Consider the following 18,820-nt stretch of genomic DNA (forward strand, 5'->3'; position numbering starts at 1 on the left):
TTGGTAGAAGAATGCCATGCGTCACCACGCCTCAAAATCAAGTCTAAAATGGAGAGGCTTTGTGTTAACAGTGGCTGTGCAATCCATTAATAACATTATGATAAGCATTACTGCAGCTTAAGACGTATGATGAAGATGATGAAGAAACCATAGACATTACATTAAATTAAAAAAAAATAACAATTACAATTTACATTTTTAAACATAAATGCAATCTTTCTGCATTGTTAATTCTGTAAAGTAAAACTTTTTACATCAGTGCATATCGATAAAACATAAATACCAATATGTCTGTAAAAGGCTCATATTGGTGGATAAAATATCCATATATATAATAGTATAATATTATCAGGCTCTACTAGAGATACTGCAGGCCAGTAGAGCATCACATTTATCCACATGTGCATGCACCTGAGGAGCATTGCTGCATTTAAAGATCTTGGAGAATAACAAATTGATAAAAAAAACACAAGAAATGAAGGGAAATGATCTAACTGTGTGTGACGCTGCTTTAACAGAAGCTGCAATTGTTGGCATGTTCATCTAGCTTAGTGCCTACACCAGCAACCCAGCATTACCCCCAAGACCAGGGAGGACATGTGAGGCTCCACTCTGCAGTAACAGAAACATTCAAAAGTCAGCAGATGTTGACTTTTGACATTTCATTTAGAAAAATCTATGGTTACTCCCAAGAAATGAGAGGCATCTTTGTCTAAAATCAAGGACCCATTGTTTAATAAAATTAACATGAATTTTGATGAAGCTGCCACCTTCATCACCATAAAATTCATATGTGTGGAAAGCTCCAGAGCAGCATTGTGATGAGATTGTTTTGTCAAAAAAAAGACGTTTTAAAATAAACATTAAAATGTTGCTTCTGAAGATGCCCCCAATAACCTGAGCTACTTGTAAACCATGACAGCTCTTAGCTCCATTTCCTACGCGCACACACACACACACACTTACTCACTTCAGCGGGATTGACTGGAGCAAGCTGAGAAAGTAGCAGCCATTACCTTGTCTGCTTGTAAACCACGAGGGCCAGAGCAATCATCACTCTTAAACACAACGTTTCCTATTACTCACACACACACACACACACACACACACACACACACACACACACACACACACACACACACACACACACACACACACACACACACACACACACACACACACTCGTGCATGGTCCATTTCTGCAGATGGATAAACAGAGAGGGAAATGCACAGTGGCACGGCCGTCTGAGGAAATGAAGAGGCTTAGCTGGAAGGATAATAGAATGACAGGAAAAAAACAAAGCCAAATAATTCATAATGCATCGCAGCATGCTGCATAACTGCACAATCAGGAAAACTGCCTTTTTCCTGGAGCATTACAAAAGAGACAGCATAGCTGCTTACAGAGCTGAGAGAGGCAAAGGACGCAGTTTCTTTTGTAGGAATTTTTGGGTGAAGGAGGTTATTCTATTCCTAAGCAGATAATGTCAATGCATGCAACGCTGCAATGCTAGCGGCTACATTAGTAATGTAATGCATGTGACAAAACAAATGCATTATATACCTAAATAAATTCAGAATGACTTTGCAAAACTATTTGAAATCTTGGCTGAACTGTTGCCATTACAGGGATCTACCATTTTATTTGTTAAACTAACAACAACAAAAAAGATGTATCGCCCATTTATATTTCAGCAGCATGCAACTTCCTCTTCCTCTTCTTCTTCCTGCATATCACGGTAGACTTAGGAATGTTTTTTTTGTCTTAAACACACAAGGGTTTTAAAAGAAACTCGTCCCTGCTTTAATTAGAGCTACACTGGCAGTGCTGTGAACGCTGCACAACCAGAACCCTCATATAACATTTTTTTTTTAAAACAGCAGCCCAGCAAGCAGGAACACGCTAAACAACACGCTAAGCCTATATGCTGCATATTTATACTAATAGATAGCTTTAACTCAGCTATGAATTAGAAACTCAGTTTAAAAGCAGGAGAATATGAGCTCCAGCAGAGTTGGCCCCTAATTAATACGGCACCTCCGATGGGTCACAGCAAGACTTTTTTTGAGGATTAGGACACTGTCACACATACAGTATGTGAGTGTGATACAAAGTTCAAAGTTCACCAAAGTTGATCTCCAGGTGAAGCCACACTGCGATCTACTTCACCACAGACAGATAATAATTTTTTCGCCGGTAGGAGGAGCTGGTGGAGGAGGTTCACCACTGAAGTTTTTGTTACTTTTGCTTTCTCTCACAATACACATTACTTTACAAAGCAATCGTTTTGTGTTACCTCGCAATACTTTTCTTCTTCTACTCCTTCAAATCCTATTTGTAGCAGCTCAAGCTTTTTTTCCTGTCTGTACCCGTCCAACTTTGAGAGAAAACTAACCTGGCCCCACCTGAACCCAACAGGCATTCTGTTTTTGTGTTCTAACCTGACCTGAGCCTATAATGCAGTTAATTAAGCTGCACTGAGTTAGTGTTACTCTTTCCTTGACACACATGTTTATTGCTCAATTTCTGACATGTCGTGAACTGTAAAAAAAAAAAATCATTCCAGCCAACGTAACCGACCTGACCCAAACAATATCATTTCATTGCCTTCTGACCGGTGCAGCCCGGCCACCACACTCTAATATGTGAACCATTACAGCTCATTTTCTCCCACCACAACCCTGCAGTACTGATCAGCTTATTGAATGTTACTTTTTACGGGGCATGAAGTATGCTGACATAGTCAGACTGCTAATTTTATAATAAGTGAAAGCAAACTCTTAGATCAAGTGGTCTCTGCAGAAAAGAATACAGTACGTGATCTGCAGGATGCTGTCAGATTCATTCAGAACCAGTTACTGCACAGATACATATGACTGCACACTCGTGCAACTACTACGAAAAGATAGTGTTGCATGATTAGAATGGGAAACTATTGAGAGATAATGCAAAACATATTCAGAGTGAACGCAAAAGAATTCTTCAAAATAATTATCTCTGTGACCCTTCAGGGGTTCCGTAAATTACATAATAGTAAGTCGTTAAAGATTTTACGTTGCTTTTTTACAAGTACTCAACAAATAGAGAAGTATATCAATCAATCTAATAGGCACAAGCACACGAGCACTGGCCTGCAGCTGCTGCTCTGACAAGTTAGACACCATTAACACGCCGTACACGTCAGAGAGGATCTCACTCTTTCTCTTTCTTTTTTTTTTAATCAGCTACATCTCTGCATCCCTCTTTTGTCAAAATTTCCTGCATTTTCATGCCCGGGCATCAAAGAGAGCACAGCTGTGTCACTGGATGAATGCTTTAATCTATTCAGCCAGTGCATCTGTGTGCTCTGTTTTACACTACGTCATTAGCCGCCCGCCCTGATGTGTGTGTGTGTGTGTGTGTATGTGTGTGTGTGTGTGTGTGTTAGGCTGGTTAGGGCTATGTGAGTACTCATGTGAGTGCATATACATTCAGTTACGCACACATACACTATGTATGAGTCTGGGTGCGTATGTGCTTTCACACGTCTGAGTGTTCGTTCATGCAGGACTCAAGACTAAAACTGAAGTATACACATTGACACATACACACACACAGATGACATGAGAGGATAATGAGGGACCTTTTTTTTATGCCCCAAGTTGTGTTGGGTTCCCGGCTGAAGTCCATCTTAAGACATCACATCACGGACACTAATCTGTGTGATGGTCAAGTTTCCAAGCAGTGCTAAATTTAGGCCGTATCGCTGGTTTTGACTGATGGGGGATGAGAAACAACACTCTTCATCGTCAAAAGAGGAGCAAGGAAAGAGAGGACTGGAGCTCTGCAGTAGATCACCACAAGCTACAACAACCTCCACCCTCAACAGCAGTAATAATACTGTCCAGCAACACATGTCTGCTTGTGTTTACAGTGACACAGCATCTTGATCGCAAAACTACTTCTGTTATAGATTAGTCTTGACTCATACAAATCATTGTCGACTGACTGCATCCAATCAGACAGTCATCTATTCTGTATAATTAGCTTCACGACAGGACACTATTTGTCCTCCTGTAATGCTGACTGAATGGATCTCACTCATTGAGTGAAGAAGAGCACAGTTCCCTCTGCAGTTTAAGCTTAATGGCTTAAATCAGAACTTAACATTTGTGAGATTTAGTCTGCTTGACCTTTTGCTAAATCCCTCCTGAACAGAACAGTTGGACAATCATGGTTTAGAAACACTAACTAGGGACAGCAGGTCTGTGGAGTTTCATATCTCTCCACATGCAGAAGCCGTATATTTAGGACTGTGGTAGGTGGCGGAGGCATGTCATTAACTAACTACAGTAGCTTGTGGGGTTACATTCAAAAAGCCCCAATCACAACTCGTATACCCACAGTGTGGGAGCCAGTCCTGGAAGCTGTTAGAGTCTAGGCTAACATTTATGTCTTTGACCTGCTAATTATTGTATTTGAAGACGTTTATTCTATAGCATCCAAAGCTTAACTTGTTATTTTAAATATCTTTGCATTCACCAGAAGTCGGTTACTCCTAATATAGAATACTGGCGCTAACCACTTCTACACAGCAAAATGAGAACCATGCTTCCATGTGTTTCCATATTTTTTCACATAGCTTGCTTTGGCTTTTCTATTTTTTAGCATGTCATGCATGTATCCATCACAGACTGTGGAAAAGAGTCTCGATCGCCCCCCTGGTGGCTGGCTGCAGTACATTGGTGATTAATCCTGTATCCTCCTTTGTAGATGTTTCTCATAGCTTTGGTTTTAATTAATTATTTGCTGCCCTAAAAATGGGTTAAAACATCATGGTTGACAGCCACTGTTACAATACAATCAATCCGCAATCACTACTGCATGGACTCCAACTCCAAATGCGCAAGATGGCAATGTATCCAGATATTTTGAAGTGTGGGAGGAAGTGGAGATGTAAATCTGCCACTATTGTCATTCTTATGGTGTGCGCTAATGTTCTAACTAAAGATGTTACGCTTTACAGGCATAGCAACCGAAGGAGTTGGGGCTTAGTGAATGATCACAGTTCAAGGGTCAGATTGAGTTGGCTCAGGTACACAGCGGTCAGGTTTGGGCCACATCATCTCATGATCACCTCTCACATGGATGGAACTGTGTAGTTGGTGAAGAGGCTGCTATAATGTGAGCTACAGTGAGATCGCAGCCTGCATCTTCAACCTCTCACTTCCCTTTGAAGCATCCCCATGTGGGTGAGGGAGCTGGGGGATGGTAATGAATCAAGCTGAGCCATAATGAATGTCCTTATTCAAGTCTGCTTTGATGAAATTCCACCTGACTGATCTCAAATCACAGAACAAGCTTGCTGGCAACTGTCGGACCATGGTGGCTGGCAATATGATGTAAAGTGTTGAGCGACTTCAAGGATCCCTACAGAATACCTGATTGTTTCCTACTTGCTTCTTATGTCCCTTCCCTCCTACGTCCTCAGCGACCACTGTGTAGGATGAAATCAGATGAGAGTTTGTTCACTTGCACAAAACAGTCCAAGTCACTCCTGGATACTTGTCATGCCTCTACAATACAGCTTTTTCCATTTATAAGAGGAGAATACACCCAGAGGAGCATTTAAACAATTCAGACATAATTTACTGCTGCATTCATGTACCGAAACCTGCTACAATTATGAATACATGCAACAATTAAAATGTTTTATGAGCCCTATAAAGTGATTTACTCAATGTGAGCCTTGGTCCATTCACCAGTGCACTGTTCAAATACATCAACCAAATTAAAACATCATAAAAACACTGTACTGATCACTGCAGAACAATAACCCTGTTAACAAAGCCAAAGCAATAAATACAAGCTGCTGTTTCACTTATCTCAAAACTCATTTCAAAACAGTCAGCGTAGAAATGAGCAAATACAATGTCTTTTTTTTTACACTTCATTGGAGATGAGGTGCAGCAGTTTTATCTACAGGCTTTGTAAAAGTCTGGGGCCCATCTGGAAGCCTGCAGCTTTCAAGATAGGTACAGAAGACTGCCAGGAGTAACAAAAGAATGAAGTAATTATAGAGGATCTCAACAGTGTTTAGCTGTGCTCAAGACCAACTTCTGCTGCTGCAGGTTATGAGTTGTGTTTATGATGGCTTGCTGTTCAACTTTTCTTTTTTTAACAGGCAAACACTGCCGGGAGAAGTGCATTTCAGTTCAACCAAAGCAAGAGTCGATAAAGTAAAAATTAAGCAGAAGATGAGGGAGATGAACAAGGTTGTTCCAAGACTGAGGGTTGCACTGGACTCAGTTGTATGCATTGCATTAACGCTTGACCATGTCCGTGTCCAATGGTTGGTGCTAAAGTAAAGAAAATTTGAAGACTTTTGTGCTAATGTGCCATGCTAGCTATCAATGCAATGCTAAAATCCACAACCATATGAGCACACACCAGCTGCCTCTGTCTCCTCTTTCGCATTGATGTGATTCGATTAGCTGGTGCCTCCGCTGATGCATAACTTCTGCTGTATGCCACTAAACAACAATGCACTTTAACAAAGCATGACGTCACCCCATTCAAAGTGAATGAGCAGCGTTCCGATTGAAGCCTCCAAAGCATACGAGTGAGTACAGTATTATTGTGTTCAAAATGTATTTTACATTAATCCTCATTTTAATTATATCATCAAAACTAACTTCAATTAATATGATGATATTTTAGAAATATAAAAAGGGATTTTGCCACAAATGGCCATGAAGTGGACAGTGGACCACAAGGACAAAGCACATACATGAGGTAAAGCATGAAGAAAACCCGGTCCACACTTTTATTAAGGTTTGATGTTTTCAGACGGGAAAATAATCATTTAGATTTCAAATATTTGGTCAGTCTGCAGTGTGGCTCCAGAGATCACTCGTCGGGACACTGTTGTCGCTCATCCTGGGGAACAGTCTTATCTCAGGCCTTTTGATAATTTATTGCTGGCTCTGTTGTCTGTAGCATTTTGAAATATAATTCCTTTTGTAAGATAAAAACTGCTCTCAAGAGTTGAGATATTATATTTATTGCTGCCAGTTTGTCTGAGGGGAGAAACTTAGTACATACACAGCTTTAATAAACAGAGCTGTCTGTGCCGTCTATATTAAATTTAGCTTTATCTTTTTATGTATGTTACAGATTGAACAAAAGGCAGATCTTTTACTACACTCGCTGTTAAACTCTTTGGGGGAAGGGAGCAGACACAGCAATTGGCTTTCTGTGGCTGACCATTCTAGACAGGTATCGCTTTAATAGTGATTAAACAGGAATTAAGCTCCAACTGGTTACTACAGCAGTTTACTATAGTACATACACGAACACAGACAAAGTAACGGTCATACTCACACAAGTTTGCAACAGATTTGGCCTTTGCTGCACACCTGTTGTAGAAAGAACCATACAGCAAAAAGCTCCTTCTTGCCAACATGCACGGAGGCTGAGGCGTGTTAACACACACATTTACCACCCACCATGCACACACACACACACATGCACACACACAGAAATGGCGTTAACACCCTTAGCCTGGAGGGTGGGTGAAAGGGCTATAAGGGCCAGTGCTGTGTTGGGCAGCAGTAAAGGCAGATGCAGCACTTGGTAGCTTGAGGGCAACACTAGATATTCAAGCTTCACTGGGCCTCTTCATGAGTGCCCTCTGATGCCTTAGCCCTTTGACCAATGACACACACACACACACACACACACACACACACACACACACACAAGAGGGGAATTGGTAAAGTAGTACAGCAGCCTCACTAAATGCAGACACACACAAGCTAGACTGAGAAAACTGAAGAGTCTGTCAGCTACAGCAGTGGACTGTGTCTCTTCTACTAATTCTGATTCTGCGAAGTATCTAGGTTAACGCTTTCTGTTTGTGTGTGTGTGTGTGTGTGTGTGTGTGTGTGTGTGTGTGTGTGTGTGTGTGTGTGTGTGTGTGTTTGTTAGCCATGACACAGCTGTAATATGGCCAATATTTGGCACAACATTTAGGGTCAAACTGCTTTTTGACTTGGCTGCTGCATGTCAGATGACACCAGGCGTTGTGCATCCCAGTTTAACAAGATAGATAGATGATAGATACATTTGTGTATCTATTGTATGTGTATGATGGACGAAATGACAGCAATCCATTAATTATCCATTTTACAGCCTAGAAAGACACTAGTCTTAAACTCACACAGTTTATTCCTATATTGCTTCTGTTCCACTCCTTTGTCTTAATGTCTCTTTACACTCTGTCTATGTTCCTGTTTCTCACACAGAAACACACACAGACCACTTTGACACTGACATGCCAAGTCATGCAGAAAACACAAGGGAAGCTTTTTTTAATCCCAGGTCAAAAACAGCAAAATGCAATAATCTGGGACAAAAGTGCTGACATCTGAAGATGACAGTGGCATTCAGATAGACTGCTCAGCTGCAGCTGAGGGAACAGAAGTGACAGACTGAGAGAAAGCGAGACCCCCAACACACAGACCCTTCCATTAACTCTTTCTGTTCGTTCCTGTGTCTCTGATACTTGAATTCTGCCCCTTCTTACCTGTTATTTTGTTCCATCCACACCTCCTGTAAAACCAACATCACCTTTCAACTGCATCCCATTGCCTATGACCCTGTGTCCTGCTCTTCCTCTTGTCTACTCTCCTCTACTATTGTTTCGTCTCCTTTTCTCCTGTCCTCTCCTCTCCTCTTCTCTAAACCTAGTTTTCATGCTCCCTAACTCTGCGTTCTGATTAGCAAGATCGACCAGGGCAAGTCTGCCACTGTACACTTGGTTGACCAATGAGTCTTTCGAGAGGCTCCTACATAAATATACTTGTATAATTGATTCAGACACTTTAATTACCGATAACACATTCCTGCCCATGCATTTCAAATACTGTGAGAGAGAGAGATTGGCGAGTAGCACGAGGTCAGTCTTGAAGGTTGAGGAAGTAGCACCGACAGAGGCGTGGATGGCAGCGCTGAGCTCGATTTTCTTCTTCTGGCAAAATTACTCAACGTATGACTCCCGCTGACTCTTACGTAATTTGTGATTTTGTGTGAGCAACTCTGGCTGCCTCCTCGTAAACCCAGAGCAGTGCAGAGCCATCAGGACCAAAATAGTCAGCAGTCATGTGTTCATTATCGCTATCCTCCTTTTAAGTGCTCAGCCCATATCCAGAAACATTAAACAGAAGAGGACCTTCGAGTGGGTCTGTGCATGGGTGTGTAGGTGTATGTGTGTGAGAGAGACACAGAAACACAGAGAGAGAGGCAGAATATGAAGGGAATGAGGTTGTGGGATTGTGATAACTTCAAAGGTTATTATTATTATTACTGCGGGCTGAAGCCATGCTCCAGCATCCCTCAAGCTTTGATCATTATGTAAAGCTGTTGTGCTCATTGCTGGCACTGAATACATTACAGAGTGTGCACACAAGCGTACACGGACCCAACATTGACTCAGCTGCTTTTAACTTTCTTCCAAATTTAAAAGAACTTGCATCCCTTAAGAATCTCTGAAAACATCTCCAACCTTTGACCTCACATTGATGTGTGATCCGGACAAGAGGATGCAGATATGGCAAATGACTTTAATACTACAGAGGTACTCTGCGAATCAGATACATGAAGATGAGTGTAGTAGGTACAGAGACCACTCATCATCTTGTGAAAACAGTTAATGGCTACTTTGCTTCTAGAGGAGCTGTGTCAAGTTTGAGGAAAAAATAATGATATCATCGAGGTTAACTCAGCTACGGTTTCATGGACACAATTGTAACTAGAATAGCTCTTATAAGAGCGCATAACTCTGGCAAGGCCCAACAGTCCCCTCAAATACAATCAAACTGCACACTTATAGGTATCAGCCCCCTAATGTGCCTGACTTCTTTTATCATTAGGATTCATTAATTATTTCTCTGGGAATTGTTGAAAACATCAAAATGCTAATCTTGCAATGGTAAAGACAAAGAAAGGAATTGCTAGATCCACAACAAAATCCCTGACCCATTCCGCATCATTCTACCCAGTTTAGTTGTGATCAGTCCAGTAGTTTTTGTGTAATGCCACTAACTATCAAATAAGCAAATGCTGATGAGAATATAACCTCCTTGGTGGAGGTAAAAACTACAAGGCAAGGTTACAAGGCAGGTTGGGTAAACACAGAGCTGCTTTATATGCAATATGAGAATTAAGACTCACTCATCTGAAAGTCATGGCATCATCCTCATGGGCTATTTTTATACCATTCATTTTTTTATCAGTCTCTCACTCTCTCTCTCTGCTGTGAGGTCGTAACTCTTGAGGCCAGTTCAGCCATCATAGTTTTTGCAGAATAGAATATAATAGTATTTGAGGTTTTATGCCGCAAATTTATTGTGTGTTAACTGTTTCTATGAAGATACCAAATCATCACCATGTTTAGTTCTTTGTGGGGCTGCATATAATGATTATTTTCATAATCCATTCATCTGCAGATAAAATACCACATAGGTTTTGGCATGTCCAGCCATAAAGACCAAAATAAATGCTACTTTAATTGATTTGACAGAGAATAAAAGTGTTGAAAAACATCCCCCAGAAATCATCATCCACCTCATAATGAATGAAGGGTTTGTCCATAAAATGTGTAAAAATAAAAAGAAGCTAAATGCCCATCATCACTCTCTTAATCACATGACGATCTCCTAAAATGTTGTATTCAACAACTAACAGTCCAAAACCCAAATATATTCAGACAGTGGTTCTTAAACTGGGAGGTTAGTCCCCATCTGGGGGGGCACAGAGTGACTGAAGGGGGAGCGTGGATGACCAGGGGGAAAATATGGAGTTAAACTATGAAAATGAACAAACAAGAGAGTGCTAATGTGCTGGTGCTGACCTTTATCTTACTAAAAAAACATTGTGGGTTTGGGGGCATGCACTTTTTTCACCCTCTGAAGGGGGGCGCCACTGAGTTACTATCAAAGGCAAGCAGCCAATATTTGTCAAATAATCTCAATCAGAACAATAACAAAAGATCTAGTTTGATGAAGTAGTAAAGCGGATATGGTGCAATTAAAAGACCGCCAAAATGAAACATCGCGTTACCTTCGATTAAATTTCTCTGGGTTTAAATATTGTTGGAAAAATATGGGATACTGTAAGTACACAAGTCAACAGTATACACAGGTCTGGACATTTTAATGAAAAATTGATACACAGCAAATCTTTAATTGGTTATCTGAATAACTCCTGCTTAATTTTCTGCAGATCAATGAATTCATTAATGGACTTATTGTTTCATCACTAGTTATTTGCATTGGGATATCTGTCAACTGAAGGTCGTTTATCTCCTTTATATCCACATTACTTCTAAACATAATAATAGTACTGCAGACTGAATCCACTATCACCTGTACGCCTAACACCAGTGAGTAGTCTGGTCCATGTCCCATGTTCTTGACAAATATGGCCCTCCTGACAGCTTTAGAGGTTTTGTGCTACATGTAATTATTACCCCTATTAATAGAGCCATAGTTGCTGTAAGGACGATTAGGAGATTAGGAGGGGAACCCCGGGCTCAGAGGGCGAGCCACCACTTTTAATTTTCGTCTACACATTCTAATCCAGAAGCCACATTGAACTTGAAAACAAGCCATCTGTTCCTGCACTTACCTGGCCTACATTAGCCGAGCACACACACTGAACACACTCACACACAGGCAGTGCAAACACAATGCCTTGCACTGTCATCATCACAGAGAGTGGTGCCACAAAGGGACAAAATAAAGAGATGGAGCAACATGACAGCTTCCACTCACCTCTGAGCAACCATCCACGCACTGTGAGACCGCTCTATACATTATGGGGCTGTGGGTGCATTACAGTGATTTCCCTCCAGCCATCGGCTACAGCAAACCCTCCTCGCTTGTGGCAGCATTGGGGGGGAAGCAGGGCACAAACAGGCCTCTACTATGTACCAGCAGCATGCATATAGGTGTGATGTGCCCACCCAGTTCAATACCAAGGACAGCGGTCGGCGCACGGAGAGCCTGACAGCCATGACAACACATGCACTGCAAGAAAAGGATGGTTCGTTTCTGCACGGATGCACCGCAAACCTGCCCTGGATGACGCTGCTGTTTCCCACACAGACACAGACTAAACCCTCACACGAGCATTTCGCCTTCTCCATGCACAGCGGCTCTTTTGCCCCCTGCAAGAAGCAGCAGCAGCGGCAGCAGCCACATTTCTTTCTTTTTTTTAATCATTTCATCTAAACCACGGCGTCAAAGCGCACGCACCAAATAAAACGCTCCAGCACCTACCTGCTCTCGTTGGCGGCGGCGGCGGGCGGGGGGGGTTCGTCGAGGAGCTCACATGTCCCGTCGCTTATTTTGGTCTGTTCCCGTGCAAGAGTGTTATTATGCTGGGCACCGTTATGTGTCTGCCAGCGCCATGTTATCCTCGCTGAGTGGAGCACTGTGCGGTCCTGTCTGCGCGCTACATCCGGGCTGTTGGAGGGGGAGACAGCGAATGAGCGCGGCCGTTCGGCGGAGGAGAGGGCGGAGAGCGCGGCGGATGTGTGGAGCACCTGTGTGGAGCAGGGGCGAACCTCCGGCTACGTGATCCACACCTCCACCTGCAGAGAGGAGGTCACTGAGCTGCTCCCACCTCCTCCCTCGCTTCACTCATCTCAATAACACACACTAGTTTCATTAAGCAAATATACATGTGGAGTGATCCGCACCCAAACACAGGTGTTGTTACGCTAACATGTTAGCTAGCTTGTGAGCAGAGGAGGGTTAACAATTGAATTAAAACTAAAAATGGTTGAAATTTTAACTAATTATATAACTAACTACTTATGTTACTAGTTAATGTAACTAGTTACTAGCTAACTAGTTGCATTAAATAAATATACTCAGCAGCACCCAAGCACAGGTGTTGTTATGCTTACTTGTTAGCTAGCTAGTGAGCAGAGAAAGGTAAAGTTAAATTGAAACTAAAAATGGTTGAAATTGTTAAAAGTAATTTATTTTTTAAATAAATAGGCAACATACATCTCTAAAGCAGTGAGCTAAAAGTTACAGGTAAATATTTAAAATAGTTAGACCTTGCTGGATATGTGGAGCACCTGTACAACTTCCAGCTTCATCGCTGTAGATCCACACCTCCACCTGCAGAGAGGAGGTCACTGAGCGCCCACCTCCTCCCTCTGTGGAGGTTTCACTCATTTCAATAACAGCTAGTGAGCAGAGAAGAGTAAACAATGGAAGGAGAAATGGCTGACATTAATTCATTGATTGTTTTACTTATGATTGATATAAAGGATGTGGATAAATGTTGAAAAGGTTAGCTAAAAGTAGATGACAATAGTACAAGCAGGCTAAACCTTAAATAAAGAGCACAAGCTATATACTATAGGCAATGAATCATTAACTTCAAGATTAAGCTAACATGAAGATTAAGACTATATAGACTTATATTCTGTCTTAATGTAAGACTATGGGGGCAGATACTTTAAAGGCAACATCATGATTTTAGTTAATATTTTCATATATGTAGCCAATACATGGCTGGAGTGACCTGCTCACAGGCCCCATGGCAAAAATGATCCCCAGTTAACCCCCTGTCATTGTACAACAAGTGAGTGTTTATTGGGGGAAGGTTTATTTGCTGGAATAGTATCTGGTTGCATATCTGATTTGTGGTGATTTGATTTCACACTCACACAGTAAAAAACATGCATTCATGTGGGAATTTCTTAACCAGAGATTAAAATGTTGTAAAACTCTTCATAACAAGGCGTTGAGATTTGTCAGTAAAGCATATCGATATTCAAATAAGTAAGTTTTCTTTTTTTCTCCCCTGAGGTTTACTTCTTCAGTGAGCTGTTGCTTCAGACAATAACTGAGCCAGACCTTTTCTGAAGTGCATTATTGTATTAAGTTGACATTTCTCTGCTGCTCGGGTATACTGTATATGCAAGTGTTTTTTTAAGAGAGGCCAGGCTCATGGCTATGACCCAGAGCATTAGGGATACACACACACACAGTGGGTCAGCCTCTGCCAGCTCCGACAGTGTCACAGCCCTCAGTGTCCATCGCTGTTTCTGATGTGCCATTTGTTGCGGAGGACTCTTCACCCAACTACAGCGAGTGGATGTACAAGGACACGAGACTGTTTCTCCCACTGTTCTAGGACAGTCCTTGTGTCTGTTTGGTTAACTGAGGGAGAAAATTGAAGAGGAGGTTGTGAGTAAGACATTACTATGCAAAGGTCTAGTTATTTGTGTCATTGTTAAAGATCAATGAGGGCGCAGCCACCACCTGTACTTTATTACCATCTTCCCTCAGGCTCATCAGCCTGATAAGTTGATTTACCTGCAAGGAAACAGATTCCATTCTTATATTTCCGAGCTGGTCCTACAGGTGAGGACTTTCATGCACATCCCATCAGAATAAATCAGACAGGCATTTCTGCTCTAAATATGTGCTATGTACCATATCTAACCACCATAGATGCTTGTAAAGGTGGGCGTACATTTTGCAAATTGACACACTCCTCTTCACTATGACATCTTCTCCTTGCTCTGGTGATTTGTCCTCTTTTGATGATACCATACTCACCTCCTCCTTCTCCCATGCGGCCTCCCCACCAACCATAAATCTCCATGGGAAATGTGAGCCCAGACTATAAGCAGTGGGAACACCCCTTCAGCTCAGGACTATTCCAGGCTGAGACACTCTGATTATGGGCTGCATGGACAGCCGCATCTATCCTTCTCACGGTGGGGGAGCCTGGTGATTTAGTTTAGGAGTTCAATCATATTGCATGAGTTTAACATGGTGTCTAGATAGAGTGCAGGACAGGACAAGACAATTAAATGTGCAAAACACTTTATTGTCACTAACCTTTCTCAGAGATGAATACACATCTTGTGGGAAACACTGGCTCTTGAAATACTTTCATAAGCACTCAGAGGGAAACTTGACCCCAAATATATCTCTTGAAAATCAATTAGTCACATTATTGTAAGGTGTTTTAGTTTGTAATTTCTTCTTACGGAGAGCTTTAGGTTCAACTTTGACTTTATTATTATCCCAAAGGAAATTTGGTTTGCAGGCGGGCATTAACACATAGGTCACAGGAATGACAATCAACAACAACATTTATTATTCAAGGAAGTAAAAGTAATGTAACTTATAGAATGTATGTAAACAAATCATTCTGTGCATGAACAAAAAAAGTGAAAAAAAAGATTAGACCAATGCCAAATAAAATGCCTGATAAGATAAAGTTAACTTATTTGGAATATAGCACACGAGTTGATTTATATTCCATAAACTTGCTATTGGAATCCACAACTTTAAGAAAGCTAAACATTTTTCACAGCATCAAATCTACAGCTTGACATTGCATCACATCCCTATGCTGCTTTGTGGCTTAGTCATGTCATGTTATATGCCGATATCATGTCTGTTGTCCATGCATAAATTGCAGACTCATGAAATCTTATTTCCTGGAATAAAGGATAAACCAGTGACCAAATCCCTACAACCCACATGCGTGGATTTTGACCCCATCTAGTGGTGGATTGTGGGAGCACACAGGTAACTACAGTGCATCCAGTCAGTTGTATTAAGAGGCTGTTGGTTGTTAGGATGAAACACAAGCCAAAGAATCTCTGTAATCCTTTGTGATTATTAAATTGATCTCATAGTGGTGCAGATTCGCTGATGATTTTAACACACACACACACAGACACACGCTAAAATGTGCTGCTGTCCCCATGGCAACAGCATCAAAATTATTTTCTTTGAAATCATCAACCACAGTCTAACACACACACACACACACACACACACACACATGCTTTGATTTTCACTTGTGTGTTTACTCGCTCTTTGAAAGCTCAAAAGCATCTTGAGCTATTTTTTTCTCTCTGAGATCTAACGAACAGCCACAGGTTATTAAAAACACTATCTCACAGAAAACCCCTCCTTTCATAACAGGTAAACATGTAGAAATGTCACCTATATTTGGGGATTACCCTGAAGGAGTGTAGCTTTTGTACTTCTACCACCCAGAAATTTTCACTTCATTTAAGAAAAAGTGGTAGAAGAGGGGAAATGTGAAGAAAGGGAGATAAGGAGGTTGCAGCTTATGAGTGTTGGAACCAGGCCCAGAGCTTATCAGAGGCTAATGCCACCATCGTTGCTTTGGAAAACCCTGCTCCTGCCAGAACGCTTTCTTCTGCCTAACAGCAGTGCTCCTCGCGGTCGTCTCTCTTTTTTCAACAGCCCTCCCATTGGCTGAAACTACAAGAGGAGATCTCCTGCAAGTGACATCATGACTCCCTCTCCCAGCTGACAGCATATGTCATGACCACATGGTAAACCCGCACTCAGATGAAGCCGGTTCCTTGCTTTCAAATTCAAATTGAGGTATATTTGTGGCACGTGCATAACTTTTCTTTATGGCATTATCACACCGAGACGTGTTGGGTTGATACAGCGTATGGTTGAAACAAGTGTCACCAGTTATAGCATGATGGGCCAACCAGGAGAATGAGCATGAAGCAAATGTTGTGGATTGTATCTTGGCGAGACATCTCTTCTGAAAATATGGAGCCAGAGCAAAACAATTACCCACAATCCTCACAAGAAGCCTGTGAAAAGATTTCCCACAGATTCTGCATAGATGAGAAATCTGTGAATTACATTCAGTTGATTAGCTCTGTCGCAACAGGCAGGTATTGATGCTTGTCTCATTAAAGGTGAAGCTGCAAGTCTCCAACGGAGAGTCTAGTACATCAGAGCAGCAGGTAGAAACATAGTATTTGAGTCAAATGAGTTTGAGCTCCAGCAATGTTTCAGGTTCACACTGCTTGTGTTCTTGAGACACATGTCCAAGGGTTTTGTAGCTGATCTATCTTTACAGGCCAGTGCAAGTTTACAGTTTATCAACAAACAAAAATACACACCCACACACCCACACCCACACACACACACACACACACACACACACACACACACACACACACACACACACACACACACACACACACACAGAGGCTCCAACTTCATAAACTGTCCAATGTGGCCACACTATTTGTTCAATGTGTGGTAGACTGAGGGCCACAGTTGGGCTCCTAAGGTCAGACCAAGGAGAGTTCTCATTAAGAAATTGTGTGTGTGTGAATGCTTGTGTGTGTGTGTGTGTGTGCTTGTGTGTGTAAGAGGCATACAGGTATAATATGCTATATTATAGTCTTAGCCTGTTAGTGTAGCATATTTATTTACTGGGGGAAGATCTGAAGAATAATATTCCTGTGGTTTTATATCTACTTCTGACATATCCTATCTCTTTTTACAGAACTGTTTTTTTACAGTGCCCACCACCATGACTCTACTGAAAATGTCAGATATCTATAATCTTGTATGTTTATGAATACAAAAATACCAAAAAGGGAAATATTCCACACTCTAACTTGGCTTTAAAGCAGGCAACTGTAAAACTTTTATTAAAACACTGTCAAAGTGTCAGGCTGTTTTGTGAATAATAAGTTGTACGTGTAGCTGGGCTTATTTGCATGAACGTTAACTTTTACTGAAAACAAAAAATACCTTAATACCCGATACTTTAACCCATCACATCCTGTCAATCAAAGCTGTACTGGAGGTAAAAAGTACCTGTAACCCTGAGCGTCTACTAATCTCAGGACTGGTCAGCTTTGACAGCAAGTTTCAGGAAATTGAGTTACAGTAAATTATATTCTCAATATATTCTACATGAGGGATGTTCGTCATCCTCTATGTCTCCAGATGGAGTTTAAACTTAGAGACCCAGCTGGATAAATGTCAGGCGCTGAATTCTTTGAGGATTAAGTCTCAGCATTTTGAGACGCTTCTGCAATTTATGAAATTTTTCAGCTCAGGTGATGGCTAATCTAATAACACTGTGAGGACAACCAGTGCAGTTGTGTGAATTCACATATGTGTTATTTGTTATGGAGCCTGTTGCCAAGGGGATTTATAATTTGACCCTGACATGTCTCCTGTTTCTCAAAATGATCTGAATCAGTATTTTAACATGTTAGACGAGTAAAGAGACTTCAACAACAGAAAAATATAACTGACTGAGCTCATGACAGTGAGTTAACCTGTAGATGAACTAACCAGTGTCAATGAGCAGGAGTCATTGGAACAAACAGAAAAACAGCAGTGAGTCCTGACTTCATTGTCTGTTAATTGTGTTACTATGTGAAGCTTAGACAGATATGTGTTACACCGTCTCATGACCGCTCCACAGTGAAGTGAACCACATTAACGCAAGAACAGGTCATTGTGCTGTCAGCAGATCTAGTTAGGGGTAAAAAAAGAGAATGTCATCCTCACCACCAACACCCTCTTCTTCACGGCTTCGCTCTCGACCAGCCAGAAACCAGAATAGAGATAATATCATTTGGCACTGTGACAATAACTTAATGACACCATTGTATATATAGCAGTTTGTGCAGTGAATTCATGTTAAATATGAATAACATTGGCTTTAATTCAAGCCTAGAATTTGTCCTCTTCAGTTTTATCTGATTTAAAACCTTTATAACTTTCACAACCTATTGAAATGTGGAAAAGCCGGAGGAAAATGCGATGACGAAAACATGAACAAAACAAAACAAACAAAAAACAACATGAGTGTCTAATTTACAGCAAAGATATCACTCACCATTCAAATATGTTGTGACACGTGAGGGCGTGGCATCTCTTTGTGACGGTGCAGTGATGGAGCGAGGAGTGACCCAGTGCTGAGAAGGGTTTG

At 41.4% G+C, this 18,820-nt stretch overlaps 1 protein-coding gene across 1 annotated transcript in view; it reads right to left on the reverse strand.

Moving 5' to 3' along the window:
* Positions 1–12,558, reverse strand: part of pak5 (p21 protein (Cdc42/Rac)-activated kinase 5) — a 63,936-nt gene extending 51,378 nt beyond the window's left edge. The window contains exon 1 of the mRNA XM_020091621.2: positions 12,322–12,558. The gene's annotated coding sequence lies outside the window, so the exon portion shown is untranslated. The remainder of the gene's footprint in view (positions 1–12,321) is intronic.
* Positions 12,559–18,820: the final 6,262 nt, after the last annotated feature.

This window comes from Paralichthys olivaceus, chromosome 19, assembly GCF_024713975.1.
Source record: "Paralichthys olivaceus isolate ysfri-2021 chromosome 19, ASM2471397v2, whole genome shotgun sequence".
In the NCBI taxonomy this organism is placed as follows: Eukaryota; Metazoa; Chordata; class Actinopteri; order Pleuronectiformes; family Paralichthyidae; genus Paralichthys; species Paralichthys olivaceus.